We start from the raw sequence: 16,392 nt of genomic DNA, 5'->3' as shown, positions 1-16,392 counted from the left end.
CCCTTGAAGCTTAATGAATATATTTTCAAAACAAATCAAAGAAAATACTACATTTGACAGAGAGCAACTAACAGTCCCCAAAAGGCAGCTAACTGAAAATTGAAAAAAATATTTTTAATATTTCTGCATTTTCAAAAATCATTTCTATTAGGCTGGTCTGAAACCGGGGTTCTAAGAGACCGGACTGAGGCTTGGAGCACACCACCATTCCCCGATGGCAACAGCCTGAGGCTCTATAAGGCCTGATAATGGCATCAATCTCACTATATTATATCAGTTGTTATAGTTCTCACTTGTGCAGCACTAAAAGCTGGCTTTTTCCCACCTTCCAGGCCCCCACCTGGCCCCACAGGTGGAGTGAAGAGGCAGTCCTCATTCTGTCATGCCCTCACACCCGGACACCAGTTGCTTTTATACCTGAGTACATTTTCTCTCTCTTCCGGTCTCCGAGCAACGCTGACTTCACTTCTGAAGCACATCTCCTAGGATGTGTTTCCTGACTGCCTCCTCTTGTACTTCCCCAGCACCCAGAATTCATGCTCGCTTACCATCTATGCAGGGAAATTGCAGCTGCCCATCTAGTTATCCACCCCCAACCAGCCTCTGAGCACTGTGAGGGAAGGGAGCGGGCCTTTGTCCCAGCACCTGTCGCTGTGCCAGGCGCACACTCGCTTGCCATTGCTCACAGCGTGTTGCCAGAGAGGGGCCAGCAGGTGCTCCTCCACTCATCCTTCCGGTGCCAGTCAGAGACGCTGTCTGACCCAAGCAGACGTGCTTTACGGTCCAAAAGCGTAAGTCCAGCAGTATGACAGCTTTTTCCATCTTCTTGGCACATGTTTTATAGACTTGACTCTGAAGAAGGTAGCGCTAAGCATTATAGAAAACTCGCCACTGCCCACATGAATGAAATGTCGGCACAAGATTTAAGTGAAGTTATACAACACTGGAGAGAGGGTTTCTGTGGTTGAGTAAAAACAACGGTGGGAAACTTCATTTTATGTTGAGTACATACATCCTTGTCCAGTGTGTTAGTTTGGGATTAAATGTGCGACAGATTTAATAGGGAAAATGCCTACGAAGGATGAAGAACAGGGAGAGCCTTCAGACTGTGGTGCAGCCTTGTGAAGAAGAGAAAGAAAGGACAAAGAGGGTAGAAAGAGTTGCTACTAAGGCACAGTTCCAAGAAAGGTTCGGGCAGGACAATGGGGAGTCTATCTGTTTCTCTCCCCTCCCCCCATCTTACTCTCTTACCCTGAACCTGCACTTAGAATTAAAGATTGTTTATGACCTCAGCAAGAGGGTGTTGCTGTTATGTTATGAAGTACAGAGCCCCTTGTTTTAAGTCATCACAAAGGGAATAAATACCCTGTTCTCTCATAAGCCTGAATCTTGAATTGTAACAAGAACTTGAAGTGGGTTGGCCGAGAGATAAGAACCACTAACATTTACTGACTAATACTGAGTCCTATTATGGGCTTCACAATAATCCCATTAGGTGGCTGCTGAATTGTCTTCATCTAAAGATGAGACAATTGAAGCCCGGATCATTTAAGTTATAGTTCGTCATCATGAAACTAGTAAGTGGCAGAAGAGCATTCAAAATTGGCCCATGGTAATCACTAGTACTTTTAATAGTAACCCAAGTGGCCTAGGCAGAAACGCAGAGGCAACTGGACACCAAAATTGCTGTTCTCCCTCCAGACCTTGGACTTGTTTCTGGAAAATGGTTTTCTCAGCCCTCTTGCCCCTGCATGGATTTATGACTGGTTTGTCAATAGACTGAAAGGAAGGGAGGTGTGCCCTTCTGGGCCAGGGCCTTGAGGAAGAGGGTGCATGTTCCCCAGGTGCCCTTCTCCTCCTGGCACTCTTGATGTCCTGTGACCTTGGAAACCACATGCTACTGGAGGCAGAGTTTCTGGCAGCTGAGGTCTGCAAATGACTCTGTGGAACAGCATCCCTCTACTGACCGGAAACCAACCTGGACTCTCAACCTTGCTGTATTTAATTCATTATGATCGGGGAATCTTTGTGTTCTAGCAGTTATACTTCCCTGCCGGGGAAGACAAGAAGAAGTTTCCCTCGAGGGGCATGATGTAATTGGCTTAAAGTCACAGAGACAGTGGTAGCAGAGGCCGGGGTTCGGTGGCGATCGGGCCTTCAGGGAGACGAAGAGAAGGGAGATGCGGAAGCCTGGCAGAGGCTGCGCAGACTCTGGTCTCGGGGGTGCCACTCTAGAAGGTAGGACCCAGGAGCTGCAGTGTCAACAGACTCCGATCAAGTGTTGATGAGAAAGATGGATATATCCACACTGAGGCAGGTTCCAGGTACTACTGCAGCATGTAAGGCCCCAGATGCTGGCACGAAATGGGGAGACATCATGAACCATTCTGTGGGTATGACCGATTCTCAGGACCCACCTAAGTGGGAGAGTATTTCCCCACAGAGAAGGGGGAATAGGACTCAAAGGAAAAGCCTATACAGACTGGGCCCTTGTGGTTGGCATGGTGTTGGGGGTAAGGACAGAGTTCAGTGGGTAGATGGACACCCAGGCACTCACCAATACACTATAGGGTCCCCAAATTCATATCATACCCAAACAGTGAAGCCACCAGGGAAAAGTAGATGCCTTCTCTCTGTGGTGACCATCCTCTGGCTAAAGGGCACTAAAATGCTCAAAGCCCTTGCATTAGCTGAAGGTAATCAATGCTGGCGGACCACCAATCTTAGATACTGAGCACCTCTGAACATAGGTCTCCCTCAGGCTTGCTTTTCATCCCCATCCTCCACCCATGGCCTTAAGAAATCTCTCTTTGAAATATGCAGAATGATCACTACGCACTTGGAAACGATGAGGCCTTTCTTTGTAATGGGGTCTAAACCTGTCTGTATCATGGCACTAACCCAACGGAGCACCTCCATGGAACCCCAGGGTAGGGCAAGCACAATAGAATATGTTTTCTCAGGGGACCCAGGGTGCTAACTATCCAAAAGTACACTGCCTGCTCTGGGTACATTGTGCATTCTACAAACATGTAAGTGCTCTTCTGCCTTCATAAAGAAGATAAAAGCAAGAAAGTGGATTAAATGGACAAACAACAGCCTACTTCAGATTTGGATATTACATTGTCTTCAGTGAAGTGTTTCTAATGTTCTTGAGGCTTGCAAATAATGAAAAGGGTATCCCCCCCATTGAAAACCAAGTAAATACGCTGTAATTGGTTTAGAGTGCCTTTAATACTAGTGTTCTCAGGCTTTAAAACTCTTTTTTTCCAAGTTTCAATAACATGTTCTTGAAAGATATACTCTAAGTAATTCTTTGTCCTCACGAAGACACTCAAATCACTTTTCTAAACTGATGGCCTGGCGTCCTTCCAGAGCTGATTTAGAAGTTATGGCTCACACCCATGTCTGAGTCTTCTAACCTTGGCACATTCCTAAATCCCATGAATAGGGTTGGCAGTTGGGAAGGATGGCTATAAAAAGAGAGAAAGCTGCATGTATCTCATTCTGTTTAGCAAATTTTGCTTTCATGAAAATCCTAGAGAGTCAAGAAGACATTGCCAAGATACCTACAAGATCTCAATAACCTGTTGGACCACTCCAGATGCCACAGCACACTCCAAATAATTTCAATGTGTATGGTGTTTTATAGTTTGCAAACACTTTCATACTTATTGTCTCATTTGATGAGTGTAATAATCCTGGGAAACAGGCAGAGCAAATATTGCTATCTCAGTGAGAGAGAAAGACACCAAGGCACCAGGGAGTTCCGTCGATGGTTACCCACTCAATTAATGCCTGAATTGAGGAAGAAACTCAGGCGCCTGGCAGCGTGGTTGCTTCTCTTTCCACTGCACCATGCTGCCTCGTCAGAAGCCTTTGGCTCCAGTCCATCAGTTTCCAATCTGTTTCTGATGATGGCTACACTGCTCACAGGGCTGGTCATACCAGGCCAAAGAGAAGAGACCGTGGTCACTGTTAGGAACACCACCTCCAGGTGGAACTCAAGTAGGCACTGGCAGAGATATCGCTAGAGGAAAAAGCCCCTTGAACCACAGCATCTTGAAACTCCAGCACAAGCACTCATCATTTTCATTAATGTGCAATTGCTCTCAAAGCTCTCTGGAGTGAGGGGTTTGCTTTGCCTACTGTGAGAAAGGCATCCACCAAGCTAAATTGGGCCCTCAGGCATGCACCCAGCTTTCTCAGAAGCCAATACTGTTTAGATGGAGTCCTTCCATGCGCATCTCCCAGGATGGTTTTAGACAGCCTACGACTATACTTTATTTCCTTTAAAACAAGTAACCTAGAAAATGAAATAACACATATTAGATTAAGCTCTGTCCCATTTGGCTAATTCAGAAGTTAATGAAAGGTCTCTTTCGGTCATTGGTATTGGCAGAGACACGTTTAGTGAAACTCTCATGGGAACCTTACATAGGTACAGTAGCAGCTCTTACCCATAAACTAAGAAGGACACTTAAAGGCAGCTTTTCCTGTCTCTGAGGGGGCCATTCAGGTTTCTCTTGACAAAGGCTCTGATTACCAAACTCCCTCCAAAATAAAAATAATAAGACAGATTGGGGGTGGGGGGAGTGAAAAGTAGAAAGAAAGAGAACAAGAGAAACGAGGAAAAGAGAGGGAGATTTTTGAAGTGGGTATGGAGGAAATAGAAGAACTGGTCAGATCACTAGCAAATACGATGGATGTGTCCACTGTGCATAAGGTTCATAGTAACTAACAACTAATTTCACCTCTTTGAATCACATGCAGTGCCTAGCATGTGGGCTGACTGTATCAGACATTTAATACAGAAGACTGCTTATAACTGTTCCTTGAAGTGAATGCTAACTTTAAAAATAGTATAAGCAATAACAAAATAAAGGTTGGCTGTATCACAACTGTAACCCCAGCCCCTATATTCAAGCAGATATATCCAGAATCAAATCACTTTCTGAAAACACATTCTGTCTGATTGTGTCTGTGATCTTCTAATCTGTCACAGAATTGACGAAGCTGTCCCACCTGCCTGCCACTTACCCAGGAGTCCCCTTCTGATAAAGAATAAAACATGCAATGACCTCCTCACCTGCTTCTCAAATGCACACTGAGGCTACCCAGCATGATGAGAGGAGTATTCATGTTATGAACTGTTGAATCTCTTTAGTTCATATTTTTGCATCTAATACTTTTTAAGTGGAAGAGGTCTGTAGATTTTTTAAATTGTTTTATATTTCTCTGTTTTTGTTTTGTTTTGTTTTGTTTTGTTTTGTTTTGTTTTTGTATCAGAGTGATGTTAGCATCACAAAATTAGGTTGCTTTCAATATTTTTCTATATTTAGGATCAATTTAAAATGAATTGGCCTTTGAAAGTCCCAGGATTCGTTTCAGCACTAATACTCTGAATACTTGAATCATTTTATAAAATCTTATTTGGTCAAGTTATTTACTTAGTTTCATCTTTGGCAGTCATTTTGTTTCTTTCTAATTATTTTCAAATAATTTTGGTAATTCAAAAGGTGTGTGTGTATAAAATTTAAATTATGTAAATATATAATTTATATATTTTCCTTTCACTGAGGATTTCAAACTTATTGGACTATAACTTTGCACAACTCTCAGAATTTTAGTTGTCCCTGAATTTATTCTAAAATTCATGCTCCCATTTCTAATTCTGTTTGTAACTCCCCCCTTTATTAAGACTGACAAGGGTTTATCAATTAATAAAATCATTGTCAAAGTAAATTAATAAATGATTTATTGTTATATAAATATCTAATCATATAAATAAAATTTAAATGATAAAAATAAATATTATATCAGTATAGAAATCGTTTTTTCTAATACCTATAGATTAATTATTTTTAGGTATCTGATTCTTTTATTATTTTATCTTTATTACTTAATTCATCATGGTTTTAGGACTTTAAAAGTTTAATTTCTAGAGTTTTACTTTTAATTCATTTGTAGTTATCCTTTATTTCCCCCGTGGAAAAATATTTTAAGGCTATTACTTCACCTTTCAGTATAGCTTTGGCTGACTCTCATGAGTTTTGAAAAGTAACATTCTCATATTTTGCTTATTGAATCATATATAGTTTAATATTTTATGACCCCTGGGCCATAAATTAAGTTCAATTCTCTGAAAATACAAAAATAACATTTTTTAAGATACTGTGAATAGCCAGAAGAAAAAAATAACCATTAATTCTTAATAACATTGACTCCAATTAAGAGGAGGACCTTTTTTACTGTTATCTCTTACTTACTAGCATCTCACATTTTAGTCAGGTAGTTTTCAGTTCTTTCTGTATGCACATTGACACATTTTCTCTCTCTGAGTTCCAGGGAGTTTGGAACAAAGTTCTAGAGTATAGAAAACTAAGATTTCAAAGAGAAATTTCAATGTCTAATGATTTTATTCTAGAGTATAGAAAACTAAGATTTCAAAGAGAAATTTCAATGTCTAATGATTTTGAAAACAAACAAACAAACAAAATGGACCAACAATTTTTCCATCCATATTCTTGCAATAAGAAAGGGCAAGATTTGTTTAAATAAATGAATATAGAGAAAAACAGCAGAAAAAGAAAAGTGTAATAAAGATTTCCCCTGTGGGCAATTATGCCCAAAACAGCTTCAAAAATGGGTTCTTAAAAACTATGTGACTTCCTTCCCGGCTGGTGTGGCTCAGTGGATTGAATGTCCACCTATGGACTGAGAGGTCCTGGTTCGATTCCCAGTCAGGGCACATGCCTAGGTTTCGGGTGTGATCCCCAGTAGGGGGCATGTAGGATGCAGCTGATTATTGTTCTTATCTCTCTCTCCCTTCCTCTCTCTCTAAAGAATCAATAAAAACATTAAAAAAAAAAAAAGATGTGACTTTCTATGTCTTTTTTTAATTGTTATTTGCTGCCTTCCTGTTTCCTTTCTTTCTTCCTTTTTCTTCTTCCCTCCCTCCGTCGCTCCCTTTAATAGTGTTCAGAAACCATTCTTCAGTGAAGAGGGGGAACATCCTTGATTGGATTTGGGATCTGATTTATGTAAAAGCATCAGCTGTGTCCACTCACCTCCTACTCACAATCTGCCGCTATTCTAGTGCTCCAAAATAGTCTCCATCATTCCTTCCATGGAATGGAATCTCTTGTAATCTCTCCTTTTCTCAGCATAAATTTCATCTTAACAGCACAGCCACAATCAAACGAGGAAGCAGGTTATTTCCCTCCCCTTCAATATCAAAAGTTAGCACAAAACTTCCTTTCAGACTTGTTGGAACACAACTGTGCACAACTCTCTTATAATTTTTGTTGTCCCTGAATCTATTCTCAAATTCATGCTCCCATTTCTATGGGAGTGGTGGTGTTTTTTAAAGTATTCCTTCCTTTAAAAGATTTTTAAAGCTTATAAGGAATAGTAAAGAGTAAGTAAGTAAAATAAAGTGGCTTAACTGAAAACATACCACGGAGTTAAATGCCCCTAAGGCACCAGAGTACCTGCTGAAGAGAACTCCAGTGGACACACAGCAGAAGGCAGGGTGAATAGCAGGGGGGTGGTCATATAGCCACTTCAACCACAGGACTCTAGTACTGGCTAGCAACTTGCAGGGCAGCCTTGCAGGAAAGTAATGAACCCCATTTACAAACAGATAGTATGAGCATGGCAGAGAAAAAGTGACTTTCCCAAATATCAGAGCTGTCTGTGATTTGTGTCCAGGTCTTCATTCAGATCACAAATGGCCCTATCACATCACAATTGCATCTGCTGCCTTTTTGTTGTTGTTGTTTTTGTTAATCCTTTCCTGAGGATATTTCTCCATTGATTTTTAGACAGAGTGGAAAGAAGGGAGGGAGTGGGGGGGAGAAAGAGAGAGAGAGAAACATCGATGTGAGAGAGACACACTGATTGGTTGCCTCCTGAATGACCAGGACCAGGGTTGGGGATAGAACCTGAAACCCGGGTATGTGCCCTTGACCAGGAATCAAACCCACAACCCTTTGGTCTTCTGGCCAGTGCTTGAACCATTGAGCCAAACAGGCCAGGGTGCATCTGCTGCCTTTTAAGAAACTGCTCCACCAGAAAACATCTATTTTCTAGTCCCTCGTGCAGATGCACTTCTCCTTTCTAGACCTCGGGTCTCACTGCTGCAGACTCTGGCATGTTTTCTCTCCACACTGGCCATGTGTCTGAATTCCATGCATTCTTCAGGGAGGAGGCCCGGTTTCATCTCGGCCAGGTCTTTCCAGAGGACTTCAGACTCTTCCCACAGTGACGCTGACTTGGAAATGAATCACATATTTGACTTATGATCGCAAGGGGTTTGAGGACAGGCCCTGCAGGGGTCCTGCTGCATGTGGACACAGTGCATGCGCGGAGTGGTATGCCAATAATCCCGGAAGATTTCAGTTACTGAAGAGCAACAAATGAAGAGAAAAGAGGACATTGAAAGTAAGAGAAACCATGAAGAAGTCACTGTCTACAATGTGTCAACTGAGACAGCCCATCAAGGTCAGAATGTCAAGGAAACCGCTCAGAGTCAAATATTCCAAGACACTCTCCTCCCTTAAGAATTTGCTTCCAATAAATCACTCTCTCTATAAAATTCCAACAGGCACGGTTGTATCTGTATCCCACAACGTACTGCCTATTGTCAACAAAAATTTTCCTAAATGATTATTTCCAAATATCTAGTAGCTTCCCATTAATTAGTTGGGTTTTGAGGATTTAACTTGAATATTTTACTAGAATCTGACACTTTCCCCTTGAACTCTGTTTTCCAATTTCACATACATATTTTAATCTTTTCATATGTACCTAATGTTTTAGGGACTGCATCATTTTTCTAGTTTTCTCCTGTGGGAAAATGAGCCTCTCTTGTACTTTCATTCTATCCATGATATACATCAGTTTTATGGGGTATGGAGTTTATTTCCTTTCTCTGTGAATAAGAGATTAAAGTTTTCCCTGATTTTATAAAAACTGTAATGGCCTCAAAGGCGTAACCAAATATATCTAAAATTGACACAACATCCCCCAACCTGTCCCAACTATTATTCTATTGTCATTTGCATCACATTTGTTTTGAGGCATTCCTGACATTCTTCTAGTTTGCATTCTTCTTCCATATCTGTGCCTAGTTAGTAGACAGGAAATCTAATTCCCTAGGAAGCATATTACCTAAAATTTACAATCTGTATATGCCACAATGTTTAATTTTTTTCTAAATTCCCCCTCATCCTCTCTGTCAATACCTATTTTTAAAAGTCATTATTGCCTTCCAGCTGTCCACTTTTCCTTCTCATTTTTCTCTTAAAATCTGACTTAAAGCAGAAGGTCAATATCTCAGCCATCATTAATTTCACGCCCCCCTCTGCTCATTTATTCACCGGTCTCGTTTCTCTTGAAGATCATTGTTTTCCTTGATACCTTTACAAAAGACCTCCTTACTTCATCCAACTTCCTGTACTAGTAATATCTAATTTCCCACTTTGGGGCTCCTTATCCTTTCTGTGCTAACTTTAACTTGTTCTGTCTATTTTTACACAGTCCCTGCCTTCTCCACTCCCAGGGCAATTGCCCTGTTATACACGGATCCTGAGCAGCCATTGGGGATGACAGACTGTATTTTTACTAGAATTCCAGAGGCAGAGGGGCCCTGCAAGTTCTCTCACTGTGACGGTACAACGGAGGCTCTCGCACTTTAATTATATTGTCTTGGGCTATTTCACACCTATCTACGATTATGAATGTTAATACTTACTTACTCCTATGGCATCATCCATATTAGATTTCTTCCCAGTGTGTTTTTCAACTAAGAATAGTACCTTGTAGCGTTGTTATCGATGATTGCATTCCTAAATGGGCAGTGGAGAGAATGGAAATGATTTACTCTCTTAGGGTGAGGTCACTTGCATATGGTCAAGTGATTTGCATGCTGGCAGATCCTAGGACGGTTTCAGAGGCTTCCCTGCGTTTCTCCCTGTAGAACAAGGTGTGGCTTATTCCGCTCACTGTAAGACTGTCCTTGATCTTCCCCTCTCATGCCATTCTCTCCCACTAGAGAACAACACACACTAGCACAGGCTTGACATTGCACGGCAGTCTCCATCTTCTGAGCTAATGTTCTCTTCGGCATAATTCATCATCCCTTCTGATTTTTCAGGGCTGATAACAATGGTGACTCCCCTAATATCTGAATGAAGTCCTTCATAAATATTTTGCTGAGTGATTGATACCTCCTGTAGTTATTTTTCTCACACCTCTTCCCCTCTGCCTATAACAGATGGGATTCCATCATCAAAAGCAGATGTTGTGGAAAAGGTATCAGGAGCCCAGAAGCCCTCATTCCAGCCCCAGCTCTCCCATTAACTACCTCTGCGCTCTCCTCCAGTCACTTAACCTCTCTGAGCTCCGTTGCCATGTCTGCAAATTGAAGATGAAAGTGTCTTCTTCAGAGGGGTACTGAGGTGATCGTAAAAGATATATCCGAAAGCAGTTTGGTAGTTGGGTTTTTGACACTGCTTAGCTAAATTATGATAACTTTTCAATCAAGTGCAATATAAATTTTCTGTTTCACCGATCCCCCTTCTTAGTTTTTCACAATAATAAACAAATGGACACACTTCTAGGAAGGTCAGTTATATTTTGAGAAATTCCTAATGGTAAATTGTCAGACTCTGAACAAAAGGGTAATTTTAATCTCTCTCATCTCTATCCCCATTCATGTTTCATTCTCCACCTTTATTTATATAAGGTAGGAGGGACCCAGCAGGGAGAAGCAGGGCTCCTGTTGATTTTTTACTCAGCCCCACTCATTGAAGTAAGGTGTCAGGGCTGCTGGTGGGTCTGGAAAGCATTTTGGAACTCAGAAGCAGACAAATGTAAATCTTTTAAACCCCTATGATAAGCAAACTCTCCTCAGTTCAACATATAAATATAAACACTAAATCAAATCAGATGCTTATACATTTTTTAATCCCATCATAAAACATTTTGTTTTGACAGCTTGGTAATGTAAAGTAAAAATACCGGCAGCCAAAAAGAATCAGCATCTCTGCCTGCTTACTACCTGAAAGTCTTCCCTGTATAAAAATAGAGAAAAAAAAAAATGTTTATGTAAAGGGAAACACTGATTTACTAGAACTGATTGCTTCATAGTCTAATTACTTTTCAACTGGCTGTTCCAAATTAAGATGTCATTGATGGCTTTTGGTGATATATTTCATTTTAAGCAAATTTATTCTATAATAGAGTACATCATAATGGAAAGCAGAGTTCCTACTCTTCCCTCCTCTTTGTAGCCTGATATCTTGACAAGTAAATTAAATTTAGCAGTTAAAATGCTTCCATTAGTAATTTTATTAAGTTAATTAAAGAATCACTCTTTCTGAATTTTAACTACCTTCCTTTCAGAACAATGTTGATTTCTTTTCTTTTCTTTTTTTTAATTTCATGTATTTAGGGACTGTGATATATCCTCGGACCAATCAACAACTGTATCAGTATTTCATTTCTGTGGACAAGAGGCTACCAAGAAAAAAAAAGAAGAAGAAGAAAGGGCTCAAAAGTCTTTGAAAGATACGGTCTGTTTCATATCACAGAAGAAGGAGGGTTGTGATATCCTTAAAAGAAGGAGGAAGACAAGGAGTGGGAGGAGAAAGAAAAAAAGGAAGAAAATACGCTTTGTAGCTATGGATGTTCTCAGGAAAAGGCAGAACTCCTAACTAGTGTTTCCATACACAGAGGGTAAAGCATAAAAACTTCAAGTAGAGTTTGTAGATGGAAAGAGAACTCCAACTCTGTTTTCTTACTCCGTAAGTGTACAACTCATGCTGAGCAAGACACTGAAGTTGGTGAAGCCCAGGTTAAATGAAATCTTGGGCCCTCTCCAGGGGGTGGCATTTTAAAAGAAGCCAAATATTTCTAAGAGATTTAGGGTAAAAAGAATTCTCTCGTTGACTGTTGCCTGTTTCTCGGGGTTGGTGTTCCTAAACTCAGGAAGTATAAAAATTATTTTTAGATTTTGAAGGGAAAATTTCTATTGTATCCTCTCATTTTAAAGATGAGGAAACTGAGAGCCAGGAATTAATAATGCCACCGTCACCAGTAGTAACGATAGCAACGGTAACAACAGTGGCTAATATTTATTGAATTCATCTGTGTGAGGCTTCACATACATTATCTCATTAAAAAGCCCATGAGGGAGATCATTCTAATGCTCCAACATTACAGAAACAGAAAATAATGATTAATACAGATTACATAACTTGTACAAACACTGTACGACTCCACAGTGTTCATAACTGTGCCCATCATTACTTCAGATAAATGATCTGGGGTCAAGCAACCAGTTAGTAGCTTCCCAAGGCTAAAGCTCAGGACACCCCCTTCTCAGATCTGCTCTTTTCAAACTAGACCCTATGAAGACAATTGAATATCCAGTGCTTGAGCTAAGGCGTGGGCATTTTGAAGATACTATGATTCATTTTCAAAGGAATCCCATTGCTAAGGTATCTAGTGAAATATTTGCTTTATGTGTGAAACTTTACAAAGGCTGCACCCATGAGTTCAGATCCAAAGTTACATTCCATTTAAAATTTGGGGGTCCACCCTTCACTCATTCATTGAAGAAATAAAGGAGATTCAAGAATACGATCTATGGCAAGGACTATCAATACCTCCTATCTCTTACTTTCTAATACCCAGCCCTTCTGGGAGCTCACATGCTCACTGTTCAAGCTCCATCATCCCTCTCAAAATCATTCCCATCAACTCCTCAAATCCTCATGCTACATCTTCCCTCAAACACAGGGTCTCACCATCACCGCTCAGGCTCCACACCGCACCCCACTTCTGCCCTTTTCCTGGGCAACTGAATACCTTTCACAAGCTCATCACTTTCCTCATGAGAATAGGTCACCATGATTGTTTCGACTTCTATCCTTTCCCTATTCTTCCAATTATGTGTCACAAAAGCCCCTAAAATCTGGCAACTCCCAGATGCTTCCTGTCAGGACAGAATGGATGAAGCCACTAAACTATTTAATAGGCCAGAAAAGAAAAAAAAATACAAAGACCACTCCACTCATATATATAAATGAATACACACACACACATACACACACACACACTCACACACACATACCCACACATTCCCACCTTTTTCATACCAGAAAAAGCTAAAATGGCAGGTGCCTACCCTAGATGATCTCTGTATATTCTAGGGGCCCACCCCATGTTCCCCACAGCATGAAGATAAACGAATGGGTATATGAGTGTTATTGTATCTTTGTCAGTGATTTGATCCCTTGTCATCCTTGATATAGGTTTTTAAGATGGGATTGTACAATTTCTGAAGCACAATAATTTGGCAAATGTCCTCCACAAGTGTTTATTGTTAAAGTTGTTTCCTTTACTGAGCCCATCCCTCCCACAAAATGATGTCTTTAGAAAGGATCTGGCATGCCTCAATTTTTCTATAATGAATAGCTAGACAGACAGACCCAAGAAAAGAAGATCCTAGATCATCCAGTATGTTTTGCTAATTAAAAACGTTCTTCCCTGCCCCTCAACCGAGAAAGATGCTACCTTTAGCCTAGAAGCGTCTTTTCTCTATACCTGACCACACAGCAAACATGTTTTCATTAGAAATGTACCTCTTACTCCCTGATGTCCTGCCATTCACATCGCATGTATTCTTTGGTGAAGATCTTTTTCAATTATTTAGAGAAGCTTGTTGTTTTTTATGTGGGGTTCAAGTCCAGTAGTGAAATCTGTTTTGTGTTTGTAATCGGTTTTCAGCTCTGGAAGAAGCCCAAATTGGTAAGTCTCAGTAAGTGAAAAAGAAAAACACAGAATTTAGTTATGCAGCCTGAGCATATAGAAGATGAAAGAAGATAATTCAAAGAGGAAGAATCTGCAAAAATAAACATTAGGTCTTCTCTTCCAACCCCAGAAATTCTGCCCCAGCTTTTGATCTGGACAGTTATCTAGTAACTGTACAGTACCCCCAAAGAGCCATAGGGATCATAAAATTATGTGGCAAAATCTCTATTACTTGTCACATAAAAGGAAGAATGTGTGATTTTTAAATAAAATACCAGAGAAAGATGTAACGAGTTTGATGCAGTAGATGCAGCCAGCTACAGTTGTGAAAGATTTGATAAGCTTCTTCTTACTTGTCCTTCACCCTGGAGGCTTCTGAAGAGGCTTGAATATCTGGCTTAAAGTGAGTGATGCTACTTGAAATGAAAAGCAAGGAGATTGCAAATCACTCTTCTGCACAGTCTTGGAATAAGCTATGGCATGGCTGATGGACAGATTCAGGTATTTAAGTGAGTGTGATTTCCAAGCAACAATTTCTAAACCCTACATTGCCGTTGACCTCCATCATGCAATTGGATGTGTTTATGAAGGCACACTGTAGAATGAAATGCATTGGAAAGAATGCTGAAGTCATTTTCTAACGCCACGGCAGTATTACTGCAAAATGAAGCCATATTATCCCAATCAGCGATAGAGTCCAGCTTTGCATCCTTCCTCTGCTTAATGGTCTCAGTCCATTCCAGCAGAGGACCTTCCTGTTTCAGCAATCGAGCTAGGAGAACGGTTAGAGGAAACCAAATGAGGTAAGTGATCCAGAGAGTGTGTTCAGGTTAGGTAAGAACCAAGAAACGGCTTGAAGGAAGAGTACAAGGCTATACTTTTGTTTGTTCCCATTGCTTCCTCTTTCTTTTATTTGTAAAGGCAAAGAGATAAGGAAGGTGAAAATGACCCGAAAACAACTCCCCTCTTCCTTGTTACTTGGCCAGAAAGCAAAAGCAAAGAACCCAATCAGCAGCCTTTTAAACAGAACACAATGAACTATACATTGAAACATATGATCTACAATTGTATGTGCAATTAGAAAGCTAAAAGCAATTTGTAAAGGTTGGGAACCTCAACCGCATCCTGAAGCTATGAAGGTCTGCTTTGATTCCCTGCTTCTTCACAAATGCCCAGATTGTTGCTTTCTCAAAAGTTAAAAGCAGACATTTTTGTTGTCTAGTAGCACTCCTAAAAATCTTTATTGGAAATTAAATAAAATATTTGCATTGAACCTTTTCTTGAAGCTTGTCAGAGAGAAAAAGAAAGTACAACTAAACCAGCAAAGACTATTTACCATGACCACTAGAGCAACAGTGGTCTCTGCTCCTCCTCTACCTTCTCTCTATTACCTTCAGAATCACTTCTGGGGACTCTGTTTCATCTGTTCCTAAGTTATAGTCTATGCTCTATTTCATACATAAACGCAGTTTTATTTAGGCCAGTGGAGGCTATTTTCATTTGAACCATTGGTGAGAAAACAGTGTTAATAACAAGTATTCGTTAGGGCACAGCTATGTACAATTACAGCCATTCCAATTGCTGGCAACCTAGCGGCGAAAATTTTCACATTTCACTTAATTGTATAATGATTTATACACATATCTATTACACTGGCCAAGATCATCTTATTCATCTTTAAATCATGATAGCATCTGCCATAATATCGGGTATATTGGTGTTCAATGGTGAAATAACACAATAAATGGATGAGTGAATGAATGCATCAGAGAATTTGTATTTAAATACTGACAATGATTGTTTGTGTCATAGTCCTACTATGCTGAGAACTGCTTGGAAGAATTTTCAGAGAGCTATAGAGAAAGCTTGGCTGCCTGTTCTTGGAGAACACATTGACTGTTTGTTGGATGGAGACAGTTCACCAAGAAAGCAGATTTTGACCCTTCGAGAACTTGAATGCGATGATGAGTTTATGACAGTTCTAAAAGCCAACATACGGTCGGTGGCCAGATTGTGGATCTGGACTGAGAGGCTTCCATTTGGATGGCAGACAAGCATTTGAATTATGGGTCTAATGAAAGTGTCAATAGCAATCCTGTTACTGGAGGAGCTGTAAAACCCTGCTTAATGAACTAGGCAGGGACACAAAAACACAATGGTCTAAAATGTACTGTAAGAGAAAATGATAATTAGCCCAGATTTCATGTACAAGATAAAATGTAGAGGAATGATATTACCACTGAGCAATATTATAGCTCTTCAGGGGACTGTTTTGTTAACAGGGTTTGGCTCGGCCTTGCCGCTCCTTGTATGAGTGGAGACGGACTATCCAATCGTGAGCTTTGAGACAGGAAAAGAATGTCAGATGGTAAAATTCCTATCATAGATGCTGACACATGTAAATGACAATAAAAAGGGACCTGGCCTTATTAAGGGTTCAATCTTATTTAGGAGGCTTCATGCAATATTGGATGATAAGACAAAGGATCCCCCACACCAGAGAAGGGGAGGTTAAAGAGGAAGTCCTTCTCTAAACTGGAAGTCTATTTTTCTGGACCACCAGGCATCAAC

This window comes from Molossus molossus, unplaced genomic scaffold (genome assembly GCF_014108415.1).
Source record: "Molossus molossus isolate mMolMol1 unplaced genomic scaffold, mMolMol1.p scaffold_m16_p_15, whole genome shotgun sequence".
Taxonomy (NCBI): domain Eukaryota; kingdom Metazoa; phylum Chordata; class Mammalia; order Chiroptera; family Molossidae; genus Molossus; species Molossus molossus.
This window is presented reverse-complemented; position numbering follows the sequence as displayed.